Source organism: Vitis vinifera, chromosome 2 (genome assembly GCF_030704535.1).
Source record: "Vitis vinifera cultivar Pinot Noir 40024 chromosome 2, ASM3070453v1".
Classification (NCBI taxonomy): Eukaryota; Viridiplantae; Streptophyta; class Magnoliopsida; order Vitales; family Vitaceae; genus Vitis; species Vitis vinifera.
In genome coordinates, this window is record NC_081806.1 from 12,962,920 (window position 1) to 12,983,252 (window position 20,333).

Here is a 20,333-nt window from a genome sequence, read left to right on the forward strand (position 1 = left end):
CTGATAGTAAGTGCAATGCCACCTGAAAATTAATCAAACCGTTTTAGAAATCATAATGAAAAGCAAACCCACATTTGTCACTGCAAAATGAGAGAGATATGCTATCCTTGTAATAAAAAAATTAGAAAAAGTAATTTTAGTTGCTTGTCCTTAAACAGAGGATAATACAACTGCTTCTGTAAGCCAATCAGCTAAAAGAACCGATGCTACTGACAACAATCTCTTCTAAAAATTCATGGTTTGTCAATTCAAGTTCAAAATATGATCAGCATTTCATAGTTCTCAGCACTGTTCTTCAGAATCTCTGTAACTGTATAGGTTTCTGAAATATGACAAATGCCAGGGTCTTCAGCATCACAACACAATACCATACTTAACAACTTACATGTGTATCTGCATTTTTTTACAAAAAGACATCAAATTGATCTATTGTTTTCATCACAACAACCAAGGGCATAGCAGCTGATATTGACAAATACATCAAGATCTTAAGGAAGGTATATTCATTTTCAGAAATCCATGTCAAACAGGGCAATAAACTTGAGGAAGTTCTAACAGAATGTGAAATAATTTCAATGGAAGTCAAAAGCATGATAAAAAAAATGTAGATATTAAACACCCAAATGACCATCATCTCCAGATTCTCTTCAATTGTTTAGCCAGAATCTCACCAAGTATCCATTGCTCAACAGATAATGGCATGTCCTTTAAGGAATGAGCAACTTTTGATATTAAAATATGCAAAAAAAAACTAGTGTCAGTGGGACTAGAACAGTATGTCAACTAACCATAAAAAACAGGCCATATTTTTATGCAATACTGAATCTTCAAAAGCTACCCCTCCTTTCAACTTAACCTTCACCACCATTTTTCTAACAGTTTGAACTGATCGAACAGGCTCTAGGCACTTCCCAACCCAAATTGAAAAATTAGTTCTATTAGTCTAAAACACGAAAGAAGATTTTTAGAACATAGCTGATGAAAACTCTCCAATTTGCTGAAGTGTTTGAAGAACTTGTAAATCCTTTGGAATTTCTCTCTGTGGACAATATCGTGTTAAAGATTCCCTGCATTCATATGTCCATATGGAAATACCTATCAAAAAATATTTCCGTATGGAAATAGGTTCTATAGTTGAGTTAGGAAGATCATTATAGACACTCTTAGGTCATGAAAAAAAAGAGGCATGAGATGATTTGATGAGATAAGACAAATATTACTGAGAAAAAGGAGACACATAGAGAATGGAAACATGGATTTATTTCATGACTAATAGAAAAAGTGAATAATGTATGTTGTTTAGAAACCTTTCTTCTCTAAGATGCTCCCATGTACCAAAAAGAATAAATAAAAAAAGTTAAACAAAATAAATCCATTTTTTAAATATATAAAATTCACAAAGAAATATTTTCATCCCTGATATTTTGATTTTGGTCAGAAAGCTAAATGCCTCATGTCTATGTCAGGAAATACTACTGTCTGTATCCACAGTCATTACTTCAATGCCAAATACAAAATTAGTTTCACTCAAGAACTTCTTAAATTAATCATTAGAAATTTTAATAGTTTGTATAGGAAAGTATTAATGATTTTGAAAGGAATGACATAAAAGCTTTAATAATATATGTAGAATAGTCACAAGCTAACAATAAATTTCCTCAAAAAACTTAAGATTTCTTCAAATCTCTTAAAATGATTCCACTTTGTGTGTTACCAAAAAAGAGGGGGAGAAAGAAACATGTTCTGATTAGGGAATCATAAAATGGTTGCATTTTCTGTTACATTTTATTCTTTCCTTCAAAAAAGAAATCAGTTTGTTAGGGAATCATATTTGGAACCCAACACTTAGACCAAGAGAACACTAAAAAAAACGAGCTCTAAATCAAGCAGGACAAACTGTAGACGTTCCAACCACAATTCATATTGAATATGGATCCAAGAAAGATTATGATGCATGAGTTAGAAAAGAACTAGATAGCAGACAAAAATGCAAAGATGAAATTAGGTTTCATAAGAATATTATTCACAAAACTTAAGTCCAAAACTAAATGAAATAACAGCATGAAGTTAATCAAGAGCGCCACCACTAAATAGATTAACAAGATTGTGTTCATGGATCACATGGAAGATTAATAGTAGAGATAATGATTAAGTTAAACCTAATTATATTATTTTATATGCCAAAATGTATTAATAAGGTCAATTTGAATAGTATAGGATAACATCCTATCCAATAGACTGGTGGAAAGAGGCAATCTTTATCTGATTGTTTTTTACCTGATTGGTTTAACCTCCTATATTTATAGTTGTTGTACTTTCAATAAAACACATGAAAAGCTCTACCCATATATGCTATTAGAGTAGGATAAGAGTAAATATTTTATTCAGTTGCTAAAATCTTCATCTGTCTCTTGCTCCAATGCCAACTCTTCCTCCTCTATTATTGTTCAACGTATTTTTTCCATTCTTCCCAATATCACACCAACACGATTCCCACCAAGCTTGGACATAATATCTATCACCTATGGCTTTTCAAAATTTTGCCACAACTTTGTACCATTGAGCTTCTTTGTTGTGTTGATAACTTGATAGATCTCTTCCATGCCCTCTTAAGTTGCTACTAAACTCCACCTTGAATCCCAAATCCACTCATTGGCAATGCTAAGATCAACTTCTCTATTGGCTACTATTCTCCCTCTCCAAAAAGTCCATCCTAAAGTCATTGGATGTAATACCCCTCAAGAAGTTTGGACTAGTCTAGAAACCTCTTTCCTATTACACTCCCATGCATGCATTCTCCAATTGTTCATGGACTTATACAATTTCAAAAAGAAAGGTTTTGAGCTTGTCAATAAGTATCAACTAGTATTTGTCAATTATACTTTCTTTGATGAATCTTTCTTCTTTATATTCATAATGGTCTTTCTTTTCAAAGCAAACCATTCAAAACTTCAATCTCAACCCAGGTTAAAACTAGCATCCTACCAATTTACCTCCTTTCTCTATTAAATAAGGAATTTCGCATCAACCAGGATTTTCAAAGTGATCTTATTACTTCTACCAATATTGCTAATCCACCAATCATCAACAATCCAACACTCTAGTGGTTAGCCTTCTTCTCATGGTCACCCTTCTTCTTGAGGTCAACCTTCTTCAGATGATGCTCAAAGGTCATGGCAATGATCATAACTCTAATGACCCTTGCATACTTTGCAAGTGTGCATCCACAAGGTATATAGCCCCCTAATGTCACAACCAATTTAACGAGTCAATATACCCCATCACAAGCAATATTGCTCACTTCTTTAGGTACACATTGTCACAACCTGCTCAAAATGACCCTCGTTTAAGCTTATATAAGAGAGTAGGAAGTTTTTGGAACCACCTAGAGATGTCCACACATCTCTACACGAGGATGGAAGACAACAGAAGTGTGTGGAGAAATCTAAAGTGTTCCAGAGATGTCTTGTACTACATAGGATTTGTATAGGTTATTCTAGAGAATTCTAGAGATGTAAGGAACCTTCAAGGGTTCCAGAGAGTTCTTTAGGTGCTTATAAATAGAGGATTGCCTCTTAGCCAAGGCACCAAACACTTGAGAGAAATCTAGCCTTGTAAAGAATTTTAGTGCAATATAAGTTCCATTCTTCCAAAAGTCTCCAAGTGTTGCTTCCTTCATGTCCCTAGCTTCCGAGTTGTGTGCATTACTTAGCATAGCTAACTAAGTATGTGGGGAAAGCTAACTTAGCAACAAGTGGCTTGTGTTGTCTAAGTGTCGCACATGTGCTTAGGAAAGGCCTAAGTCCATGACAAGTGGTATCAGAGTACGGTTATGAAGTGGGCATTGCAACAAGAAAAGAAAGCATATCGATTAAGACTTGTAAGGTCAGGGGGAGAGGGGGAGAAGGGGAAAAAATCTCCCATTTGCTGTTCGCCGATGATACCCTAATTTTCTACAAGGCCAATGAGGACCAACTGACTTTTTTGAGCTGGACACTTATGTGGTTTGAGGCAATATAAGGGTTGAAAGTTAATTTGGATAAAAATGAGCTGATCCCAATGGGAAATGTTGAGAATGTGGAGGAGTTAGCTTCCGAGCTTGGTTGTAAGGTGGGTAGTTTACCCTCCACTTACTTAGGGATGTCGTTGGGTGCTCCTTTCAAGTCTGTGGCAGTTTGGGATGGAGTGGAAGAGAGATTCTATAAGAGATTGACTATGTGGAAACGCCAATATATCTCCAAGGGAGGGAGAATTACTTTGATTAGAAGCACACTATCCAACTTACCTATTTACTTCATGTCTATTCTACAAATGCCAAGGGGGGTCAAATTAAGGTTGGAGAAGATTTAGAGAGATTTTTTGTGAGGAGGTGGGGCCCTAGACCGGAGACCTCACTTAGTAAGATGGGAAATAGTGCACCTTGATAAGATAAAAGGGGGATTGGGGGTTAAGAGCCTTTCTATACTTAATAAGGGCCTTCTTTGCAAATGGAGTTGGCACTTTCGATTGGGAGGCATCTTGGGGCAAAGTTCTAACCTTGGACCAAGTTAAAAAGAGAGGTCGGGCCTTAGCAAATAGATGTTATCTTTGTCAAGCGGAAGAGGAATCCATTGACCATCTCCTTCTTCATTGTGAGAAGAAAAGGGCAGTGTGGGAGTTGTTTTTCACTCTTTTTAGAGTGTCTTGGGTGTTTTTGTCTTCGGTTAGGGAAACCCTATTGGGTTGGAACGGTTTCTTTAAGTTAGTTTGGAGAGCGGGTCCCGTTTGAATTTTTTGGATAGTTTGGAAGACAAAGAATAAAATTGCCTTTAAAGATGAGGTGTTGTCCATCCAAAGGTTGAAAACTTCTTTTCTTAACTCACTTTGGTTGGGGACTAAATTGTTTACAAAAGATGGTCCATCGACTTTTTTGGAACTTTTAGATTAGGTGGGTCCACATTAAGGGAGGGGTTGTTTTTTGTATATCTTTGTGAACAGGTTTTTGTTTTCTCTTGTAAGGGGGTGAGTTTTACTTCTCTTTACTGTACATTTTGAGTCGCTATTTTAGCGTCTCCCCGTAATACAATACTTATCTTATCAAAAAAAGACTTGTAAGGAGTGTAGACCGTAGGAAATTGGAGGAGAAATTGATGTTTCTATAAAATTGATAAAAAAAAAATGAAATACAACCAAGGCCTAAATAAATAGAAATTGAAAGTCGGTTCAAATTGGAATCTAACCAGATTTCTTTCCTACTTCTACGCTACTAACTTTGAAAGACTCAAAGTTTACAATTATTCAAATTTGGATGATAATAATTGAAATTGAATAAACTTTAAACTAAAAACAAGATAATCTCTTAAAAGATTATTCAAATGACCTTTTTCCAAAAAATAAAATTGAGCTCAATTAGAAAGAATGAGAAGGATGGATTAGGTTAAAAGGAAACCAAGCTTGGCAAGTTCTCTATCAAATGTTTTTGCATTTCCTTAGCCCAAGGAAGAATTGAGCCATTCCCCACAAGCATAGTGTGAAACCAATGAATACCAACAAAGGTGGATTTCTTCGTAAGGAAAGTTGTTTGGGGAAGGATTTTAACATTTGATCAACTCAGAAAAAATTGATGGATTATAAGGAATAGACATTACCATTACCCCTCTAAAAGGGAAAAAGAGTCGGTTGATCACATGCTTCTTCACCGTTCTTAAGCGAGAATCATGTGGGAGTCGGTCTTTCCTTTGTTTGGAGTGACATAGGTAATGCACTCCTTTGTAAAAGGAAATCTCTTGAGTAAGCATGGTTCCTTTATGGGGAAGAAACAGAAGAAAACTTGGAAGGTTGCTCTTTTGTGCCTATTTTGGGCGTTATGGAATGAAAGAAATAGGTTATTTGAAGATGCAAAATAGTTAGTTCAAGCAATCAAATTTTCCATTATGTATCTTTTTGGATTGGGCCAAAGTGTACTTAGATGATTGTTCTATGACCATGAAAGTATTTTGTAGATTGGTTGAGTTCCAAGGAAAGAGATGTTATTTTTGTTGTCTCTTATATACATTGTGTACTCTGCTTGGGGGTCCTTTTACCTGGAGTGGAGGGTTGAACAATCAATCATTGTCAAGGCTAAATCGTTTTTTGGTAAATGAGTGGGACTGCCATTTTAGCGGGTCAAGGTAATGTGTCCTCTCGAGACCTGTGTCTGACCATTTCCCAATTCTTTTAGATGGAGGGGTCTGAGAAGAGGCCCCTCCCCTTTCAGATTTGAGAATATGTGCCTAAAAGTGGAGGGTTTTAAAGATATTATGAAGTCTTGGTGGGAGGAGGACAACTTTAGTGGCTCTTCAAGTTTTATTTTGGCGGAAAAATTAAAGGTCTTGAAGTTTAAATTGAAGGAGTGGAATAGAGATATTTTTGGAAGAGTTGAATTCAGGAAGGATTTGGCTCTAAATCAGGTGGAATTTTAGGATGCTAAGGAGAAGACTAGCAAACTATCTTTGGAGGAGTTGGAAGCTAGAAAAGAAGCGAGGGAAGAATATAAAAAATGGGTTTTGCTAGAAGAGAAAACTTGGAGGCAAAAATCTAGGAAAGTGTGGCTGAAAGAGGATGATAGAAATATGGGTTTCTTTCACAAGATAGTCAATGCTCACAGAAGAAAGAATAATGTGGACAAAATTAGGATTAATGGTGTTTAGCTTTCGGAGGAGACTGAAATCAAGGAAGGGGTGGTCAATGCTTTTCGATCTTTACTGTCCAACCTGGGGGACTGGTGTCCTCCTTTATCCGGGCTGTAGTGTGAGACTTTGGAGAATTTGGATGCTTTTGCTTTGGAGGTGCCGTTCACGAAAGAGGAGGAAGAGGAGGTGCTTGGTGCGCTGCTGGGATGTAGTGGGGACAAAGCTCCGGGGCCTAATGGCTTCTCTATGGCTTTCTGGCAGTTTGCTTAGGACTTTGTGAAAGATGATGTGATGAGTTTTTTAAGGGAATTCTATGAATATGGTAAATTTGTTAAAAGTCTAAATGCAAATTTTCTGGTTTTAATCCCAAAAAAAGCGGGGCCTAAAGATTTAAGGGATTTTAGGCCTATAAGTTTGTTGGGAAGTCTGTACAAGTGGTTGGCTAAGGTTTTAGCCAATAGGCTAAAAAAGGTGGTTGGAAAGGTAGTCTCTAAGGCCCAAGGGGCTTTTGTGGAGGGAAGACAAATCCTAGATGCAGTGTTGATAGCTAATGAAGCCATTGATGTGGTCCTAAAGAAGAATGAGAATGGTATTTTGTGCAAACTTGACATAAAGAAGGCATATGACAATGTGGACTGGTCTTTTCTTCTCACAGTTATGCATAAAATGGGTTTTAGGGAGAAATGGATTGGGTAGATCATGTGATGCATTTCCAATGCAAGCTTCTCTATGCTGGTTAATAGCACCTATACGGGTTTCTTTCAAAGCTGAAGGGGATTGAGGCAGGGCGATCCACTTTCGCCTTATTTATTTGTGATTGTTATGAAAGTGTTTAGTTGTTTTCTTAAAAGGGTTGTGGATGGAGGTTTTCTGTCGGCTTGTAAGGTGAAGGGTACAAGTGAAGAAGGGGTTCGGATTTCTCATTTGTTGTTTGTAGATGATGCCTTGGTGTTCTGCCAAGCTTCTCAAGATCATTTGACCTATCTTAGTTGGTTACTTATGTGGTTTGAGGTCATGTCGAGGTTGAGAATAAACTTGGAAAAGAGTGAACTAATTCCAATAGGTAGGGTGGAGAATATTGATGATCTTGCTTTGGATTTTGGTTGTAGAGTGGGTAGTCTACCATCCACTTATTTGGGCCTTCCTTTGAGTGCTCCGTTTAAGTCAGTGATAGTGTGGGATGGAGTGGAAGAGCGGTTCCGTAGAAGGTTGGCTATGTGGAAGAGACAATACATATCTAAGAGAGGGAGGGCGACTCTAATTTGAAGCACTTTGTTGAATTTACCCATTTATTTTATGTCCTTGTTGCGCTTGCCAAGTTCAGTTAGACGGAGACTAGAGCAAATTCAAAAAGATTTCCTTTTAAGAGGTGGTAATTTGGAGCGAAAGCCACATTAGTAATATGGGATTTAGTGTGCTTAAGTAAGGAGAAAGGGGGTTTGGGGGTCAAATGTCTATCCAATCTCAGTAAGGCTCTTCTTTGTAAATGGAATTGGCGTTTCACAAATGAGAGAGAGGCCTTGTGGAATCAAGTAATTAGAGGGAAGTATGGGGAAGAAAGAGGGGGATGGTGCTCTCGGGAAGTGAGAGAGGTGCATGGTGTGGGCTTTGGAAAGAAATAAGGATGGATTGGGATTTTGTGGGCTCTAGGATTTTTTTACTTATAGGTAATGGGCGGAGGGTGAATTTTGGAGGGATAGATGGTGCGAGGATTCCACTTTGTGTGTGTCATTCCCTTCTTTGTTTGCTTTGTCTGTTGATAAGGAAGCGTGGGTGGCCGATATTTGGGACCCCTTGGCTCAGGGGGGTTGGGGGGTTGGAATCCCTATTTTTCAAGAGCCTTCAATGATTGGGAGGTGGAGGAGGCAGAAAGATTCTTGGAGCGGCTTCATGGGAAGAGAGTGCATAGAGATGTGGATGATATGGTGTTTTGGACCGAAACAAAGAGTGGAAAGTTCTCGGTCAAGTCCCTCTACCTTGCTCTAGAAGTAGGTTGCCCTTCTTTGTTTCCTTCTAGTTGCATTTGGAATATGTGGGTGCAACATAAGATTAGCTTTTTTGCGTGGGAGGCTACATGGGGCAAAGCCTTAACCCTAGATCTTATTCAAAAAAGAGGATGGGCCTTGACAAATAAATGTTTTATGTGCCTTGAGAAAGAGGAGACCATAGACCATCTTCTTCTACATTGTACAAAAACAAGGGTCTTATGGGATTTGCTTTTTAATTTGTTTGGGCTGTCATGGGTGTTGTCGTCATCAGTTAGAGAGACTCTCCTTAGTTGGCATGGTTCTTTTGTGGGCAAAAAGCGCAAGAAGGTGTGGAGAGCAGCTCCTCTTTACATTTTTTGGATGGTTTGGAAGGCGAGAAATAGATTGGCCTTCAAGGATGATGTGTTGTCAATCCCGAGACTCAAATACTCTTTTTTTCTTTCTCTTTGGTCAGAGGTCAAGTTGTTTATAGTTAATTGCCCTCTAACTATAGTTAGTTTTATTGATTGGTTGGGTTCTAGCTAAGGTTGTTTGTCGGGCCAGCTAGGTGTTTCTCTTCTTTTTTGGTCGTTTTGGTGGTGGGTGTATAGGTATTGTATACCGTGAGTCGCTTTTTTGGCGCCTCTTTTTATATTAGATCTTTTCTTACCTATCAAAAAAAAAAAAAAAAACATTGTGTACTTTGGTGTGCCACTTTTCAAGTGCTTTTAATATATTTTCTTGTCTACCTATCAGAAAAAAAGGCAAAACAAAATCAAGTACTAGGAATATATAAGGTAACAAAATAACAATCAATTAGATCCCTAAAATTAAGGAATTCACATATTTCTAACATCAATTCCTTTTTCCATGTAGAAAAACCAAAGTATGAGCCCAAGCAACATAATTAACACCATTAAATTTTTAAATGTTGACTTTGGTATTCCATCATACCTAAGAAGGTGTTACTTATCATTAGCCATGAAAAATTTTAAGGGATCCAAACACTTTGAAGCATAAAAATTTGAACTCCCTTTCATCCTAAATATCAAAAACAATTTGTCCAATGCAACTAAACCAAGCACATCACTACTAATCAACCCTCAATAGTCCAGAAACAGAATATAAACCTTCTTAGACCAAAAGAGAACATTCCCAAATGCACAAAAAAATAAATAAATAAACATATAATAAAATAACTAATAAAATAAATTAGGAAATCAACAGGACCAACTTGAACTAAAAACATCCGTCCAAACAGTGCTAAATTTCAAATCCAAGAATAAGGGTCAAAATATCGAAAATAAAAAATAAAAAAATCAAAATTTCAATCAAATAACCTCAAAACTAGTTCCAAAACATCAGTTACCAGAAATATAACAGATCGGCCTGCAAATTTCCACTCAAGATGATGATATCAACATGACACCATCATATTGCAAGCATGCTGATAGGTTTTTTTTTTCTAATTCTTTTAATTGTCTTGAAAATCTAGGGGAAATACTATGATCGTGTGCTAATACCATGTTGAAACTATAAGTTTGTGATTCTAGCGTTTGGACAAATGAGGGAAAAGAGAAGAAAGAAGAGATGGAAGAGGTTTAGGCTTTTGTCTTGTTAACTCCCCCATGCCTTTCCACCTATTTATGCTATTGAGTCTAAAAAGAGAAAATCATAACACCCGAATATGATATTGCAATAACATACTCTAACATGTAGCAATTCTTTGGAGATTATACAATATATTTTGTCCAACTCATCATTTCATGGTCCTATTGCAAACAATGGTCAATGGCTCACGGAAGTGCAGAATTTCAATGCCATGCATATGCTGATGTAACCGCCATACTTAGCTATAATGTATACTTGTGGATTTGCCTGTTCCCTAACCGCAATGTGCAAATTTTTGGTGATAATGTTGGAGCCACATATCTAACAGCAAATCTTGTTTTCCTTAGCCCATGAAACAATTGAAGTTGCATAGCACATGAAACAATTGAAGTTGCATGTCACTTTTTTCTAGATAAAGCTACCAAGAACACACTTCAAGTTCAGTATCCTTGGACTTAGGATCAAACAGTTGACATTCTCACAAGCTATCGTAAACCACACATCTCACTGATCCTTCACAACAAAATAATTATTTATCTATTGCCACTTACTTGCAAGGGCATATTGGAGATGACGTTTTAGTTTAAACCTAAAAACCTTTTCTCACATACATCAAATTTTATTGATAAGATAAGTATGAAAAAGAGAATCTCTATTCATTTTCTTTTACCTTTTATAACAAAACATATGCAAATTTTCAACACCGGTTACCTCATGTGTTTACTATATTTCTAGTATTTATGCATGTATGTGTCATAATGTCAAAATTTTTATGAGAGAAATTTAAGCTCAGCTGAACCTATAGAAAAAGATAGAAGAAATGTGAGTAAATTACCGATCTTAGAGTTGGTGGTGATAGAATATGCAATAATGGAGAAACCGAATCTTCTACAAAAGATTTAATAGACAGATGCCTTGAAATATATGGTGCAATTTTGTTGTGCCAAGACCTCAAAATATCCCTCTTTTCCATGAATGTCATTCGGTATCTGAATGTTTGTATTAAGATAGGGTAGTAAGAAATAATAATCCTTCCATGAATGACATCAGGTTCTAGTCTTGGACATACCTCATAAAAGACTTCGGCCATTCAATAATTGGTTTTTGAACTTGGGCTATTAAATGATGTAAACTAATTGCAGTAAGAGGCTGATAAACTGCAGAAAAGAACAAATGGGAAATGGTTTAAAATTATCATCAAACATTGGAAAGTCAAAGTTGACAGCTACTACAATCATTTACCATTAAGGGACATCTGCTGTGTACGCATAACATATTGGTGCACTAGATCAAAAATGCCAAGAGTGTTTAAGCACTTGAGTTTCAAGCCCACATGATTCAATAGTCAATTGCCTTGTGATAACAGATTTACTTAATGCCCTAAGGTTAAATATAATTATATGAAGTATACATCTGCAGTAGAATGTGCTTGAGGCTTACTGTCTTCTACATTATTGGGTCATGATAATGAAGCTGGAAAATATTTTCATGGATGCCATCCAAAATTAAATCATAGTCACCACTGCAGTCATTGAACACTAAAAGATAAATGAGCCATCCCTCGAAAAATGATAAGAAAGCTATGTTCACTAGAATTTACAACCTACCGATTAGATATGAGAGGGTACAGAAAGTCAAATCCATTGGACATACCACTGCAGCAATTATCAGATCTTTTTGCTCGCTTCATTTTTCTGTTCTGAAAAATCTAAAAACAGTCCTCAAAGGTAAGAATGCTGGAAATGAATGCCAAAGTAGTAAAGATGCAGAGTGCTTGATACTTTCACTTTAAGTTACCTCTTTCCTGATATCAAAGATGCTTCTAGACATGTCCTTTTGACCTACCACTTGGGAACTGATCTCAAACTGACACCATGAAAAGCATATTAATAAATCAAGTTGGCATGATATCACATAAAGAGAAGAAACATGGATTAGAAATTCTCTAGAAATATGACTACTGCCACTCACACATCATTGGTTTCTTCCTGTGAAATGGATTACTCCATTCCTGGAAGCCCTAAACTAAAAGCAAGATGGTAACTGAACAGGCATTCTCAAAGGTGAATGACCAACAGCAGGACCAAGATTCTTAGGTAAACTTTTACAACAAAAGCCTTCTGGAAAAATATGGCCTTTAAGTGGTTGCAATTGATTTGAGGATGTCAAAGGGAGCCTTTCTGAAAGTCACAAAATTTTGTTGAAGACAATTTGTAACAATAGAGATACACAAATCTCTTTAAATGGGTAGTAAAATTCAACCAAGCATGCATTTATTAATAAGGCATAACCCCTGTGCTAAACATGTCCTCATTCCAATTTAACTGAGATTCTATAATGTAACTGAAGTCACACTGTATTTTTTTTTCCCTCTTTCTTTACACGTATAAGCCAGGGTATTCCCACATGAAATAAAATGATAATAATTGATGAGAACAACTAGGGTAGAGGTGTAGCAATTTCTTTATACTCCATGCTTCAACTCTAGAAAGTGATTTCATTCCTCCATGGCTAAGTTATGTGTCTCAACCCGCAAATCACCAGCAAATAAATTAGTACATCTATTTTAACTGAAAAATGGAGACTTTTTCCAGACCTTCTATTTCATCTGGGAGATTACTTGAATAATGAATATTTCACAAGACCACAGCAGCATCATTTCTTACCACATTGAGGGTTTGATTCTTCTTGTTGAGAAACTGCAGTGTGTTCAAGCACGAACGGATGTCACATTTTGGAAAATAGAAACAAAGTTCTACAAAAATTAAACAAAATTCACAATGCAGATAGGAAAAAGATAATGTAAAAAAAACATATGAAGAAGCAATCCTAATTTTTAGAATCACAAATACAACATTTCCAACACCAAAGGGAAGGTTAAAAATCTCAGAATAACCCATCAAGCATATAAAATGTCAATGTTTTGGCCATATCAATACCTTGATTGGCTAAATCAGATAATAGAAACCCAGAATGGAACTAGATACTAACTCACCAGTATACTCTACAAGTGCAGCAAGTGCCGTGGAATTTGTCTTTAGGCCTTCCATATTACATATATATTTGAGTCTAAAACACCATTTCTCAACAAATCAAAATTGATAGTAAGAATGAGAAATAGACAACACTAAAAACACATAGATTATGGAGTATGCGCTAATGCCAAGATGGTTTGCCTAACTCATATTGGTATTAACCAGATCTGATTTAGATTTACAGTATATATAAAATAAGAAGAAAGAAGAGATAGAGAGAGAGAGCATGCCTCAAGCAAGTTGTCAATACTTAAAGGCCATAATACTTTATGCAAATACCAGTATTATCCACTAACGCATTACTAATGCATGGCAAAACCAAACAAATATTGGGAGCACTAGATAATTTGTAAGCAGCAATAGAAATCAAATCAACTCATTAATGATTTAACCCCAAGTGCCTGAAGTAAGTAAGTAAGATTCTATTCTCCCCCCCCCCCCCCCCCCCCCCTTCAAAAAAAAAAAAAAAAAACAATTACAAAAGAAAAGAAATTGAATAATAGAATTCTTTGAGAGAATTGAACATCACTCTTTCAGAATGATCTCCTATCTTCAAATAAAAAATTAGTTAAGACCAAAAAAAGAACAAAAAGACAAGATGCTTGTGATAATGAAGGAAAGTCAATTCAGTTTTTAAAATCAGATGCCACACATAAGAAAATATTCTAATAAGAGCTAGTCCCCAAAGGTGTAGCTCAGCCATAGTGCCCTCTGGCAATGAACCAGAGGTCCTGAATTTGAACCTCCCCAATATTTAGGTGGTGTAGAGCAAAAGGGTGAGCCAATGTCACCCAAATTTTATTCACCAGTAGTCAAGATAAATGTCTTGCCATTAGGGTGGATTCCCCGTTATTAAAGAAAATAACAACTAATATTTGTAATTTAAATATTATATGTTAGCGTGATTATGTTGGAAAACCGAAACTGATATGGAAAGAAATAACTTTGTAAAACTGTAAATTATTTATTAGTTGTCAATCTTTGTATTTTTAGGAAAGTAATTATTAGGAGTTATTTATTAGTTGTCAATCTTTATATTTTTAGGAAAGTAATTGTTAGGAGTTATTCTTTCCTTTTAATCAGTGATTTAGTTTCCTAATTTGAAGGATTTGTATATGCTATAAACTCTATAAAAGAATAATCTCAATGAAAGAAAATTATTCCCATGAAACCCTATTCTTCAACTTGGTATCAGAGCTAGCAATTTGCTTGCCGAAATCCTCCTTCTTCCTCTCTTTCAATCCTTGTTCTCTGAAATCATGTCGGATATTTCAAACGAGTCCACTACTGTTCCTCAACCTTCTCTGAACAATCCTATCATCACTGATTCTTCAAAAATCAGTCCTACCACCTCGAAATCTCACTCTGTCCAAATCACCACGATTCGCTTTAATGGTGACCACTTTCTGAGATGGTCTCAATCAGTTTGAATGTACATCAGAGGACGTGGAAAGATGGGCTACCTGATAAGTAAAAAGAAGGCTCCTGTAGTGGATGATCCGAACTATGCTATATGGGATGCTGAGAATTCCATGGTGATGACATGGCTTGTGAATTCTATGGAAGAAGACATTAGCTCTAATTACATGTGCTATCCAACAGCACAAGAGCTTTGGGAGAATGTAAATCAAATGTATTCTGATTTAGGGAATCAATCACAGATCTTTGAATTAACCCTCAAACTTGGTGAGATACAACAAGGGGAGGACAACGTCACAAAGTACTTCAACTCCTTGAAGCGGATCTGGCAAGACCTTGACCTCTTCAACACCTATGAGTGGAAATCTGCCGAGGATGGACTTCATCATAAGAAGACCATGGAAGACAATTGGATCTTCAAGTTCTTGGCTGGCCTTAATGTCGAGTTTGATGAGGTAAGGGGGAGAAACATTGGAAGACAACCCCTGCCTTCAATTGGTGAAGTTTTATCAGAAGTTAGAAGAGAAGAGAGTCGGAGGAATGTGATGTTGGGCAAGAAGGGACCTGGAGTTGCTATTGAAGGTTCAGCCTTAGTTACCACGGGTGGAGGCTGTAATAAAGCTGTTGCGTTTCAACGCAAATCAGATGAAAGACCACGGATTTGGTGTGATTTTTGCAACAAACCTTGCCATACTCGTGAGAACTGTTGGAAAATCCATGGGAAACCTGCAAATTGGAAAGGAAAAACAGGTGACAAACCATGCCGAACCATTATTCCTACTGCTAATGAGGCTGAGACCAACCCCTTCACCGCTGAGCAAATGGAGTATCTTCTTGCACTGTTGAAATCCAACTTGACATCCGGTACTTCTAGTGTTTCTTTGGCACACACAGGTAATGAATTATATGTTCTATCTTGTCGTTTTAAATCTACTCCATGGATAATCGATTTTGGAGCATCCGACCACATGACCAATTCCTCAAACATGTTTGAATCCTATTCACCGTGTCTTGGAAATAAAAAGGGTCGGATAGCTGATGGTAATTTCTCACCTATTGCAGGAAAAGGTCTAATAAAAATCTCTGAGGGAATAGATCTTAAATCTGTTCTCCATGTTCCTAAACTTGTAATCTCTTGTCTATTAGCAAATTATCTAGAGATTCTAATTGTTGTGTTATCTTCTATGAATCCCATTATATTTTTCAGGACCAGAGCTCAGGGAAGAAGATTGGCAGTGCTAGGATGATCAATGGTCTCTATTATTTCGAGGATAATTTACCTAGTAATAAAATTGCTCAAGGACTAAGTAGTATTAGTTCTCTTTCTATTCATGATTAAATAATGGTTTGGCATTGCAGATTAGGTCATCCTAGTTTTTCTTATTTAAAACATTTATTTCCAATGTTATTTCAAAAGGTTGATCCTTTATCATTTCAATGTGAAGTTGTTTATTGGCAAAGAGCCAACGAAAAACTTATATTCCAAAACCCTACCATGCATCAAAACCATTTTATCTTTTTCACAGTGATGTTTAGGGACTTTCAAAAGTAATCACAATTTCAGGAAAAAAATGGTTTGTGACCTTTATAGACGACCATACACGTATTTGTTGGGTAAATTTAATGAGGGAAAAATCTGAAGTCGAAAGGATTTTTAAAGAATTTTACAGAATGATTGAAAACCAATTTCAAACAAAAATCAGTATTTTGAGATCTAATAATGGGATTGAGTACTTTATTAAAGTTTTGGAAACCTTTTCAAACGAGGAAGGAATTTTACATCAATCCTCGTGTTCTGATACCCCTGGACAGAATGGAATAGCTGAACGTAAAAATAAACACTTGTTAGAAGTAGCATGGGCTATGATGTTTTACATGAATATTCCAAAATACTTATGGGGGGATGCCATACTAATTGCTTCATATCTAATCAACAGGATGCCTACAAAAATTTTGTAGTATACCACTCCTTTGGAGTGCTTGAAAAAGGTATTTCTAGAATCTCAAATAAATTCTGAATTACCCTTGAAAATATTTGGTTACACTGCATATGTACACATTCCAAAAAGGTCAACATCTAAGTTAGATCCAAGAGCAGAAAAATGTGTTTTTGTAGGATATACTCCTAATAAAAAGGGTTACAAATGTTTTAATCCCCTTACAAAACGTTTTTACACAACTATGGATGTTTCCTTTATGGAAAATGTCCCATATTTTACCAAAAATTTACTTCAGGGGGAGAAATTAGTGGAACCAAATTTTTGGGAAATTGTTGAACCTTTGCCTAGTGTAATTCTTGATATCTCTCTTGAAAAAGAAAATAAGGAAACTAAGCCTACTAAATCCGAATCTAAAATTGGTCTGTTAGAAAAAGAAATACTACGAATGAAAAAAAAAATAGAAACAATCTTGAGTCTGTGGTTTATTCAAGGAAAAAAGCCCCTGGAAGAAGTAAAGACCAGTCGATCATCCCAGCACATGGTCAACCGAAAGCCCTGGGCAATGGCTCTCTAAATGTCTCAGGTAACCCTCCTTCTATTCCTACTCATATACATGCTTCTTCTTCTTCTATTACTGATCTAAGTTTACCATCACACTTTGGTCCAAGTCCAAAAATATCTGCACCCGAACCTGGTTTAGGATCAGCCCCAATTGTTCCTGCACAAGACCTTGACCTTGATCTCCCTATTGCTCTTAGAAAGGGAACCCAAGCCTGCACTAAACATCCCATTGCCAAATATATCTCCTATAGTAACCTTTCTAACAACTATAGAGTATTCACTACAAATATTTCAAAACTTGTGATACCTAGAAATATTCAAGAAGCACTAGATGAACCGGGTTAGAAATTGGCAGTGTTTGAGGAAATGAATGCCTTAAAAAAGAATGGCACTTAGGAGGTTGTAGATTTACCAAGGGAAAAAAAAGTTATAGGGTGCAAATGGGTGTTTACAATAAAGAGTAAAGCATATGGAAGTGTTGAGAGATACAAAACCAGACTTGTGGCAAAGGGTTTTACTCAAACCTATGGGATAGACTACTAAGAGACTTTTGCCCCCGTAGCTAAAATAAACTCGATTAGAGTTTTGTTGTCTCTTGCAGTAAATTCCAATTGGCCCTTACACCGATTGGATGTTAAAAATGTCTTTCTTAATGGAGACCTAGAGGAGGAAGTGTTCATGAGTCCTCCACCAGGTTTTGAAGAAAGTTTTGGAGTTGGGAAAGTGTGCAAATTGAAGAAGTCCTTATACGGACTTAAGCAGTTGCCTAAAGCTTGGTTTGAGCGCTTTGGCAAAGTAATAAAGCATTATGGATATACTCAAAGTCAAGCTGATCACACGATATTCTACAAACATTCAAATGAAGGTAAAGTAGCCATCTTAATTGTGAATGTTGATGATATTGTGTTAACTGGGGATGATTGCAATGAACTAGAGAAGCTGAAAGGGAAACTTGCTGAGGAATTTGAGATTAAGGACCTGGGGGCATTAAAATACTTTCTTGGGATGGAGTTTGCTAGGTCCAAAGAAGGTATCTTTGTAAATCAACGGAAGTATATTCTTGATCTTCTTGATGAGACAGGTATGTTAGAATGTAAGCCTGCTGAAACACCTATAGAGCTTAATGTAAAACTGCAACCTACAAAAGCCAAGAATGTGAAGGACCGAGATCGTTATCAAAGACTTGTTGGGAGATTGATTTACCTATCTCATACACGCCCTGACATAGCATTCTCAGTGAATATGGTTAGTCAGTTTATGCATGCGCCTGGACCAGAGCATTTTGAAGTTGTTTACAGGATTCTAAGGTATCTAAAGGGGACACTAGGTAGAGGTCTTCTGTTCAAGTCACGAGGACACCTACAAATTGAAACCTACATCGATGCAGACTGGGCTGGAAGCATAGTGGATCGAAGGTCCACCTCTGGGTACTGTTCATCTGTAGGTGGCAACTTGGTTACGTGGCAAAGTAAAAAACAGAACGTGGTTGCTAGAAGTAGTGCTAAGGCTGAGTTTAGAGTTGTAGCTCATGGTATTTGTGAGATTATGTGGATAAGAAGATTACTGGAAGAGTTAAAGATGACAGGTTCATCTCCTATGAAGTTGTATTGTGACAATAAGGCAACAATTTTAGTAGCTCACAATCCGGTTCTCCATGACCGCACCAAACATGTGGAAGTGGACAAACATTTCATTAAAGAGAAGATAGACAATGGATTGGTCTGTATGACCTATATCCCTACTGAGGAACAAGTGGCCGATGTCTTCACCAAAGGACTACACAAGAGGCAATTCGATTTTCTAGTTGGCAAGCTAGGTTTGGAAGATATCTTTAAGCCAGCTTGAGGGGGAGTGTTGGAAAACCGAAACTAATATGGAAAGAAATAACTTTGTAAAGCTGTAAATTATTTATTAGTTGTCAATCTTTGTATTTTTAGGAAAGTAATTATTAGGAGTTATTTATTAGTTGTCAATCTTTGTATTTTTAGGAAAGTAATTGTTAGGAGTTATTCTTTCCTTTTAATCAGTGATTTAGTTTCCTAATTTGAAGGATTTGTATATGCTGTAAACTTTATAAAAGAAAAATCTCAGTGAAAGAAAATTATTCCCGTGAAACTCTATTCTTCAACTTATTAAAGATCAATATTACAGTGTGTAGCTTGATCCTTTTACTAAGTCTTAACCAGTTTTAGTTTTTTTTTTTTTTTTTTTTTTTTTTTTTTGCATTTTTACCACTATTTCATAACTAAGCAAATCAATGAAGTAGTGTCATCAATATTGAGTTCTGATGATACCATGGCCAAGATCGAGTCACAGTTAAACCCAACTAAATAAATAACTGTCATTCGACAGGAAGGCACCATGATAAACTTGACAGTGGCACAGTAATGGTTTTTAGCAAGTCATTACCTGCTTACCACACGACTCACTGTCGGTTGAACAAAAATGTGAACCCTATAATGATAGCAATCACTTGTTAAGGTAACAATTATTGACACGCTATAACTATAAATAAATATCATGCACTACTTGAACCAATTTCTATTATACTTATCATACCAACATCACTACCATAAGGAAACAATGCATTTTTAAGATGCACTACTCCATTCATAGCTATGTTGATATCCCTTCCACAATTGCTATTAATTTGTCAAGTGAAGCATTAATATGAAGTCAACTGATCTAGCACTGTATGACACAATTGCACAAAGCATGACATGACATTTAAACCCAATTGTAGACATCATTTTAACCGCACTTTTAAATGCTTGAGCATAGAAATTCCTCAAGATATCAACAGTAATCTTATATTTATGGCAAACAGAACAAAAAGATATGGGGATCCCAACACAAAACAATGAGAACTAAATGAAATATTTCTTTAAACAAAATATATTAAGCTTACATTTTATGCTAGCCAAAACACAAACTAGATTTTACAAGGAACAATAGAATCCACAACTGAATCATAACACATCTTAGGAACCAAACCCAACCTGACTTTTGCAGCATACAATGATAAGCTATAATCGCAATTCTTAAATGTATCTAGTGTAGTGCTTTTATCTGCTATTTTAATTTTTTCCTTCACACGTCCATCTTCAATAAATAAGAGGTCCAGACTTCCCTATGATAGCCTCTTACAAT

The 20,333-nt window shown here is 36.2% G+C and overlaps 1 pseudogene; it reads right to left on the reverse strand.

Moving 5' to 3' along the window:
- Window positions 1-11,628: 11,628 nt before the first annotated feature.
- Window positions 11,629-20,333, reverse strand: part of LOC100854118 (uncharacterized) — an 80,341-nt pseudogene continuing 71,636 nt past the window's right edge.